At 43.6% G+C, this 9,287-nt stretch overlaps 1 protein-coding gene across 1 annotated transcript in view; it reads left to right on the top strand.

The window, feature by feature from the left end:
* Positions 1–381: 381 nt before the first annotated feature.
* RASSF8 (Ras association domain family member 8) overlaps positions 382–9,287 on the top strand; it is a 75,627-nt gene continuing 66,721 nt past the window's right edge. Inside the window, exon 1 of the mRNA XM_088528394.1 lies at positions 382–416. The gene's annotated coding sequence lies outside the window, so the exon portion shown is untranslated. The remainder of the gene's footprint in view (positions 417–9,287) is intronic.

The following is a 9,287-nucleotide window of genomic DNA, read 5'->3' as shown; positions in this document are numbered from 1 at the left end:
CGCCTCCGGGGCCTCCTCTGGAGGGTCATTTATTTTCGGGCAGGTCTTTAGCGCCTCTGCTTTGAGGGCTGCCGCGGCGGGAGGACGCGGAGCAGCGGCGAGTGGGGGGCAGCGGCGGCTTTAAGAGCTCCCACAATGCCGCGCTGGCGCCCCAGTTCCGTTACATGCCCGTGCCGGTGAAGGGGAGCCGCGCCAGGCAGGAAGGCGGAGAGGGAGGGGAAGAGGAGGAAGGGGGCGGCCGCGGCGAGCGGGGGACGCGCAGCCCCTCGCGCCGCCGGCTCGGCGGGGCCGGGCGGCAGCAGCAGCAGCAGCAGGAGGAGGAGCCGGGCGGGCGCAGCCGCAGCGCGAGGCGGAGCCGTTGGGGCTGCGCGGCGGAGCCGCCGCGGGACGGGCGCCGAGCGGCCGCGGCCGGAGCGGTGAGTGCCCTGCGAGCTCCGCCGCGCTCCTCTCCTCGCCTTCTCCCGCTGCCCTCCCGCGGACTCTGCGCCCTTCCCCTTCTGGCCGCGGCGCTGCCCGCGCGCCCTTTCGCTCCGCGGGGCTCGTCCCTAGCTCGCCCGCGCTGCGGCTCTCCTCCCTCCCTGCCTCCCTCTGCCGTCCTCGGCTCCACTGCCCTCCGCCTCCTCTCCCCCTCGCCCGCCAACTTTCTGCTGCTCGCTGTCTTCTTCTCTCCGTTCCTCTTTTCCTTTTTCTTTTCGCGTTTTCTTCCCCTTCCACTCCCGTTTTCTACTCCCCCTTGTGCATTTCCCCCCCTCTTCGCTTACTCTTTTCACTTCTTCCCTCTCTTTCTCCCCAGCTCCCTCCAGCCTTTCTCTCTACCCTTGCATTTCGCCTCCCTTCGGGCACCTTCTTGGAAACTAAGGGTTATTTTTTCCGTGCCCTTGGGAGGAGAGTTCAGGAGTGACTTTACCTACACGGCGAAATCTCTTCAGGCTTCAGGTTTCCCCCCACCACACACGCACAGCCCCCTCTTTCTGTCCTTAAAAAGAGAATTGAGGCATCCCCCCACCTCCACCCCTTTCTCCGCGACGTGGACTGTTTGTTTTGGTCTATTTTTTTTCCCTGTCCAGACAGTGCTGATTTGTTTCGTGGTTAATCTCTTTTATTCTTGTCCCACCCCCTCCTTCTTTCTTCGCTCCCCCAGTAAGAAAAAGATTAAAGCAAATCTCTTTTGCCGTCAGGGAAAGGATGAGTTGGTTATTATTTTTTCTTTTCTTTTTTTTTTGGGGGGGGGGGGATGGGAAGTAGGAAAAGATTGGTGAGAAAAGCTTCTGCGAGTACAGGGCCGGAGGACAGTATGAAAGCATGAAGTTTAAAGTGTAAGACGGTGCGTGATAATCCTTGATTTATGCAGCTCTAAACTCCCGCCGTAAAGGCCTGCATTAGGGTACGTTTTGGGGCAGTAGTAGGATGGTGTGCACAAAACTAGCTTCCATTAAATGAAGTGTTTTAAAACGCCAAGGGAGCAGCGTGCTAAATTGAAATTCAACATCTCTTGTGCGTTTTGTCGGTGCTGAAAGTCAGAGAACAGCAGGGGTCACGGATTTCTGTGCCCTTCCTAGAATTACACCTGTCACGTTGCACACGTTGCAAATGCAGCGGAGGCTGACACGGTGACAGCAAAACGGCTAGAAGCTGCTTGGACATCTATGGGAAATAGGGTTGTAGCGTGGTTTGTGAAGCCTGGCTCGCACTTCACAGGCTCCTGCCTCATCCCTAGTCAGCGTCGCAGCCTAAAATTAAGTATGTGCTGGGCTGTGGTGAGCAAGTAAATCGATTACCTAATGATTTCTGCTAAGACACCTGCTTAAGGATTTTGGTGTTCTCACTTAACTGTGTTTGGTAGTGCTGTGTCTGGGTTATGGGAGTGAAAAGTAGAATTACATTTTTTTCCTCTAATTTCTTGCTCGAAGTAATGAAAGACTGTGAATACAGTTGGGGAAATAGATGGGAGAATAGTAAGTAATACTGGCAGAAGTTTCAAAGTCCTTTAAAAGTGCACCTTGCGCTGTTTTTGGAAACATCACCAGTTGCTCTGAAGGACCGAATCAAGATGATTAGTACTTTTAAAATCCTTTTGAGGGCAGCTTAGCAAAGGAATGTATTGAATAGAAGCGAGGAGACTTGGTTCCTGAAGTACAGAGCTGAGAGTTAAGGATCACGGGTCCTGTTCCCGCGTCTGCCATTGAATGGCAGTGTGACCTTCACCTACGCTGTCTTCCTATCTGCGCCTCATAGGATATGGAGATTTTCCTGAGTATCTGCTAAGTGCTTTTGCACATGGCTTTAAGTATAATTATGTGCAAATGTGTTGCTCTTTGTTTAATAATAGTGGGTTTGAATGCTGGTAGTGCTAGTTAGTATTCTAATGCTAATACTAATACTCATTCTGCCCAAGTTGCAAATCGCTTTGATAGTGGAAGTGCTTAAGAATTTCAGTTGCTGTAACAGCTCTGAGAGCAGAGTTCTCTTTTTACTCCCTGGGCGTTTTTGACTATCTCACCCCGGACGCTTTAACTGTGCCGCGAGCGGAGTTTGAAGGAATACTGCTCTTGGCCTCTCCCGAAAGAAAACCTGTTAGATCAAATAGCAGGGCAGAGAATTGTGTGGCAGGGGCTGCACTGAGACCCCCAAACATAATGCATGTAGTTCTTCATTTTTTTTGAGCTCTGTAACTGAGATCGGTTTAGTACATGTGTTTTGTTTCTTTTTGTTTGTTTTCTATTTTTAGATCTTTGTCTGAATTTTTAAGCCCTTGAGATCACTCTCTTGAAACTAAATGCAAGTCACATGTGGCTTTTCTAGGGGTGGGATTTCTTTGTTTTGTTTTTTGAAAACTCAGGTTTTTCTTTTCCTTTTTCTTGCTGGGAGTTGGGACTTTACAACATACTATAATCTCAGTGCCTGCCTTACTATCACACTTTGTAGATTTGTAATATTTAAAACACTGCTTTAGATTTCTAGACTCCAGAAATGCAAGGCTGAACCCTGTTACAAGTAATTCTGTGACTCCTGTGAATACAGGAATTTGCTGTGGCATAGTGGTATCAGCTTTGGCTTGTAATATGCTGTCCTCTGGTGTATGGGCATGGCTAGCTCCTTGCTGTCAGAACCTCTATTTTCATCCGGAGTGTTGGTCTACTTTCAAATTTAGTTTCATAAATAACAAGCTTACACTCTTCTCCTCCTCAGCCCTCTTACAAAGGGTATCGTGATCTCACAACTGTGGCAATACTAGCTTTTCTGCTGATGCTTATGTTGTTTTCTCCTGTTACTGCTAAGGATAGTATGTTGCTTGTCTGTATTGATAAACTAGGGAATGGGGGAGAACTTTTTGTGTTCCAAGCTGTGCAATTTCTCTCTCTGATTCGTTACACGTTGAGATTGCAGAGACTTGCCCTAGTTGGAACAGGCTGATGGATCCAAGCTATAGCTTACGGGGGCTTGGTGAGCCTGCCACAGGGGCTGCACACTGGGCCTCTATGCACTGCTACCTTCTCTCATGTCTCTGCAAGCAAAAAGTTGTTGTCTTGACAGCGTAAGTATGGATGCTGCTGGAGTGTGTTTGAGAGGCATTGGGGAGCAAAGCGCTCTGCAGGCTTTCAGAGGAAGCACCGGAGAAATGCACCAATTCTCCTTTTTACTTGGAGTTACTTTTTAAAGGAAGGTGGGGGGCAGTCGCTTACTGCTTATTTTTTGCCCTTCTTGGAAAATGGGCTTGCCCACAACAAAAGGCATTGTAGTGCTCGCTACAGTGCAGGATTACTGCACAAAAGCATCTTGCTGTGCAATATTCTTGCTGCGCTCAGTGTTGTATGATAACACATGTTTCTCAGCTGTTGTTGATTCCTCAGTGGCACAGACTTCAAAGAAGCAGAACAGAGAGCTGTAGCCAAAGAGAAAAAGAGTTTTGTTCCAGTGGCCTGTACCATCCATCTGTTTAAATACTTTGCTGAGCTCTTTCTGAGCGTTCTGGCATCCAGTTAGGGCTGACAAGCCATTACATCTGTAAGTGGACCCTACTATGAAGAGACCACCTAGAGAACATTTAAATGCTGGCTCCTCTCTATCTGTAAGATTCCCCCCTCCCAAGGCAGCGAGAAGGGATGATAGGGCTCATCATTAAGGACACCTTTCTACATGACATTGTCTAATTCCTAATGCCATTGAAGACTTACTTATTTTTACTCTATGCTATCTTTAGCACAAGAAGGCAAGACTGGTAACAGGGATAGAAAGTTACCTCTGTAGTATCCTTCTCCTATGTAAACAAGTCCATTTAAATGAGGGAGTGTGTACTATTAGACTCTCTTTCAAAAATACTTGGGAAAGTTAACAAATCACTTAGATAAATACAAAGGTAGCAATACACCTTGTTAAATTAGTTTCAGTTCCTAAACATTGCCAAGAAAATCGCCTACCTTGCAGGAGGGAAGTTTTTTTGCTACAGTATTTCAGGTTGAGTTTGAGGAATACTCTGCGATGTGTTACTGCATGGCAATGAATGCAATAAATAAATAGTGTAATTACGTACGTGTCTATTATGATGTGAGAGGGAGTTGCCAATTTATTTGTCTTTACTGAAGCTTTTATTTTGGAGTCAGTTGTGCAAGACAGGGGTCAACTTCTTAGTTGCAAACTAAATCTTGAAGTAATGGCCTAGGTGCTTTCTGTAGCTCCAGGTACAAGGGCTCAGAGGGGAATCTTACCTATGTTCTTTCTGTTCTGTTAAACCATTTGTATTTTTTTTTATTGGTAACTTCTGTAAATTTTCATGGTGGAACTGACACTTTGAGGATTGGAGCAAGTGCTGTTGATAGTCACGGCTTTTACTGTAGGAGGATTTAACCTTCTTTAGTTGCCTACATGATTATTCTACATGATTATTTTTCACTAATAAGGATACTTGGGGTTTGAAAATATTTGAGATACTCTGTTTTTTTTCTATCTGTAAAAAAAAAAAAAAAAAAAAAAAAAAAAAAACACAGACAGGTAGTTAAGTTTGAATGTTGCCTCCTGCTTTGGTATTACTCCTGCCTCTCTCTCTTATGGTGTCTCATGCGTTAGAAAGGATAGCTCTTTTTTACAGTGTCTTTGATAGGGATGCTCTTTTGTAATTTGGAGAGGTCAAATTTTAATATCTCTTTGAGAGGAAGGAGGGAAACTTCTAGAAAATGTACAATGTAATGGACTCCCATGCAGTTTCTACCCTTGCTCTAGGGCTGATGTTTGAATGCATTCCCTTGCTTTGAAGGCTGAACAAGGTGTAACCTCATGTCTTCCTACTTCATCTCAGTGCAACAGTACCTGGTATGTTTCCATCACTCACCTTGCTATGTCTTTGGATAATCCAAGTTTAAAATGGTGAGGTAGTCTTGGTGTTTTTTGTATCATAAACTTTTCTTTAGTTTAAGATTTTTAATTTCTTTTTATTTCAACTGAAGTGAAAGTTATTGCTGGAAGATTTTGGATTCCTGAAGTGTTTGACAATGTTTCAAGCTGTTTTTCAAAGGGGATTTGGAGTTTTCGGAGCAACCTTTTAAAATTTTACTTTTTGTCAGCAGTTTCATGAGTGTGCATAAGGGAAGGCTGTAATTGCACTAGGCAGCCAGATGTTTTGCATTTTTGCCAAAGTGGGGGAGATGGTGTCACCTCTGTTTTTGTCACTGACCTGCTTGGGGTTCTTCACCAGATGGTATTGCTTTGTCATCTCCTTCCCCTTCTTTCCCTCCTCATAATGGCTTTTCTGATTCTCAACAGCTTATTTATTAATTTATTTATTTTTAATTAACTTGATCTACCATCAGAGGTATATATTACATTCTTTTGGCCAGTACTTCTTGAAGACTTGTAAGATCCTTAGAGACCCTTGTCTTGTTTCTCCTGCTATCATCTCTGTTTCTTCCACGTGTGAAGTAAGGAGCTCGTGAGATGTCTGCAGAAGTCAAGCTCTTCCAGCAGAAGAAAGTGGAAAGATGCTAGAGCTAAACATATTTAAAAGGACTAGCAATCAAAGATATTAATTGCTTAAATGCTCTTTTCAAGCTATATGGCTAGCAATATTAATGCTGCTACCTAGAATAATTGGTATCCAGAGAGAAAGGCATGGGAGTAATGGGATGCTTTTGTCTTTTCCCATTAAAGGGTACATGGCTTTTCAAGCATGTTCTCATGCATTAGTACTGCTCCTTCTGTGTTGTGTTTTGTGTGCTTGCTTTGGGCCTAATCCAAGGCTCCAAGTCAATGGAAATCTCTGCACTGATTTCATTGGGAGTGAGGATGGAAACTGTTAATGAATAGCTGTGTGTTTGATCCTATGTATTTCAAGTAGTGGAGTCGGCGCTGATGGCCAACAGGGCTAAGGAAGAAGAGTTACAGAATACAATGCAACACTTCCATGCTGCTAATGGGATTGGAACTGATAGCTTGATAGTCCCAAGAGATAACAAGCTATTTATCATACAAGGGAACACCTACAACTTTTTTGAAGGAATTGGTAAAAAGTGTAGTAAAATCCTTAATCAGAACTCATTCTAGCAAAGAGATCTGTCAGAAAACAACTGAACTAACAAGTCCAGAAAACAGTCTGAGGAGAAACTGTATTTTTCCTCTTATTCCTTGTGTTATTTCACCATATATTCTGTATTTGCTTATTTGCTCAGCTCTTATTCTTTGCACTTAGTCTCTGTTTGAATATGGGATACTACAGAATCAATGCCCAGGTACTTTCTATTTCTTCCAAAAATGAAAGACTTATAGAAGTGATGAAATGTACCAATACGTGAAAAGTTGCTTAACAAATAAAGTAAAAGACCATTATTTCTTTCTTTCTCAAGAACAAATCAAAGTAGAAAACTTAATGGGGGATTTGGTACTGATATACTAGATTAAGTTACCCAGTGGGAAAATGTAGGAGAAATTCCTTCTTTAGAGGCCTTGCAGTACCAGCAAGACAGCTGTAAGGGTGATCTGATTAAGGATGCTTTGGCCTCACAACTCAAGGACGGAAATGACATTCCACTTGCCTCTCTAACTTTTCTAACTAAGCATAAGAAACTCGTTGTCTCCACAGAGAAAGCTAGACAATAAATGGAATGAATCTTCAAGAGCCACTGTGTGCTGTAAGATTTGACCCTTTCTGTAAGCAAGTTCTGTGTTTTAGTGGATCATGTCCAGCAGCAGAAGCTAAAAGGCTTTTCCTTCTCAGGTAAGGTGGTAGGAAGCTGGGTTGTCAGATAAAGGTGAGAGCCATGTTTAAAAAGTACTTGATGGTAACTTTTGGTTTACTTGAAGTTTAGTAAGCCAGGGCTTTCAGTCTGTATGACCTTCTGATGCTTACTAGTCCTCTGCTCTGGGTGAGCTGCAAAAGAAGTCATTACCAGTGATTAGTTAGTGCTGCACGATGGCCTCAAGTGAAACTCTGCGCAAGCACCCAGGGAGAGGAGCGCTCCTCTTTCTTGGCCAGAATGAACAGTGACCTGACCCAGTTGTGCAGCAGTAGCAGAGCTGGAAGCGCAGCGCAGTCCTGCTGCGTGCAAGACCAGAGTCCATTCACAGGCTCTGTCATGTTCCCATTCCTATGTCGTCTGTTGTTGATGTCTCTGTATCCAAAATATCCTCTCTGGTCGCTGTTGCCAGACTCTGCATTGGCAGTGTGCCTCTTAAGCATGTGCCACTCTTCCTAAGCCCTGTGCTGCTGCCTTTACGCTCCACCTGCTATCATTGTGCTAATGCTTTTAACCAGTGACTTGTGTGTGTGCCCCATATGTTTAACAGCACAGCCCTTTCCATCCACTTGGCTGTAAGTATGCCTAAATACTTGTTCATGAACTGCTGGCATTCAAGGTTTTCTTTTTCTAGTTGCTAAATGACATTTGGGTTTTTTGATAGGAAAGAAAGGAAGCGAACTTTCTTTTCTTCAGCTATCACAGTTGCAGATAGAGGCATTCCTTCCCTGCCAAGCCAGTTGGAGGCAGGAGGCAGTTGCTTTGCTGCTTCTTTGTCCTGAGGTTGAGTTTAACTTATGTTGAGCACCTGTCTTAACTTCCTGTCAGTGTTTATTCCCTCTCCTCTTTTGAGAATAATATGCTTGTTTCTGGCAGCTCTCTGCCTCGGCCTTTGAAGAAACCCAAACTAGGAGTTTTCTAGAATTCTTCCCCTCCCTTCCTTTGTCCTTTGCTGACCTCTAGCCATGTTTGTATCTTTCTTAACAAGATCCTCGTTTCATTTGTCTGCCCTTTTCGCTTTCTTCACTTTTGATTATTCTTCCCAGACTTAGAGAAATTAACTGTTAGAGGTGTAGACTACTCGCATTTCTTTGACTTTACCTTCCACAAATATTTTAGTATTAAATATTTTCTATATGTTCCCCTCTTGACAAAAAATGCCCTTGGTGGAGGGTAACTCACTGCAGTGGGTCTGTTTCTATATATTCCGTATTGCCTGTTGTAAAAGAATCCTACTTTTCTCTCTCTCTGAGTTTAAACCACTATTGCAGTGTGGATACTTAAACACATTTTTTTTCTGGTTTGTGTAGAAAATGCTAATGGCTCTAAAAAATATTTGCACACAGCAAGATAAAAATGTAATATAAATAAGATAGAAACTATATTCTGTCTTGGGCTCATAGCTTCCTAATTGCTTGAGAAATGCCCTGCCACCTCTAAATAATGTTTTGCTGTTCTGAAGGGCTTAAATTGTTTACCTCAACCTTGATAAAAATGAATTTGCTCTAATTATATGGGCAGGAGAGAAGGGGATGACTGGATTTATTTAAATATATGCAGTGAAGATATCTCTTCGTATTTTTGTAGTGCTCTTTACATTTGTCGTTCTAAATGTATATGCAACTGCTTGAATAATTAGAAATCTATATGTTTTGAGCAGGATTTAATTTAATAGTTCTCTAATGATCTTGGGCATCTTGGAACCACCTGTGCTCACTTGGGAAGGCAAGATTTCAAATTAACCTCTGTTATTTTCAGCTTGACTAGTATGAATGAGGATAGCATTCAATGTATACACTATTTTTAAGAACAAGCTTCTTTCGCTTTCTCACACAGTCATAAAACAGGGTGTATGTAGAAGGCAATTGTGCTACATAGAAGTACAAAATGGAATGGAACGAGGGAAGATTGTGCCGTAATGGATGTAGTGTCCTCTCAACCTTCCTGCTGTAAAACCCACTCTGACCTGAGAGGGTGGATAAAGACTTCCCAGCTCACCATTGGAAAGGATATTTCTGATAGTCTCTCCTCACTGAGTATGGATACCATTACTTAACCTAGGCA

The sequence above is a fragment of the Tinamus guttatus genome, unplaced genomic scaffold (assembly GCF_059628265.1).
Source record: "Tinamus guttatus ecotype Peru unplaced genomic scaffold, ASM5962826v1 Tinamus_guttatus_pri_ptg000308l, whole genome shotgun sequence".
Taxonomy (NCBI): domain Eukaryota; kingdom Metazoa; phylum Chordata; class Aves; order Tinamiformes; family Tinamidae; genus Tinamus; species Tinamus guttatus.
This window is presented reverse-complemented; position numbering and strand designations above follow the sequence as displayed.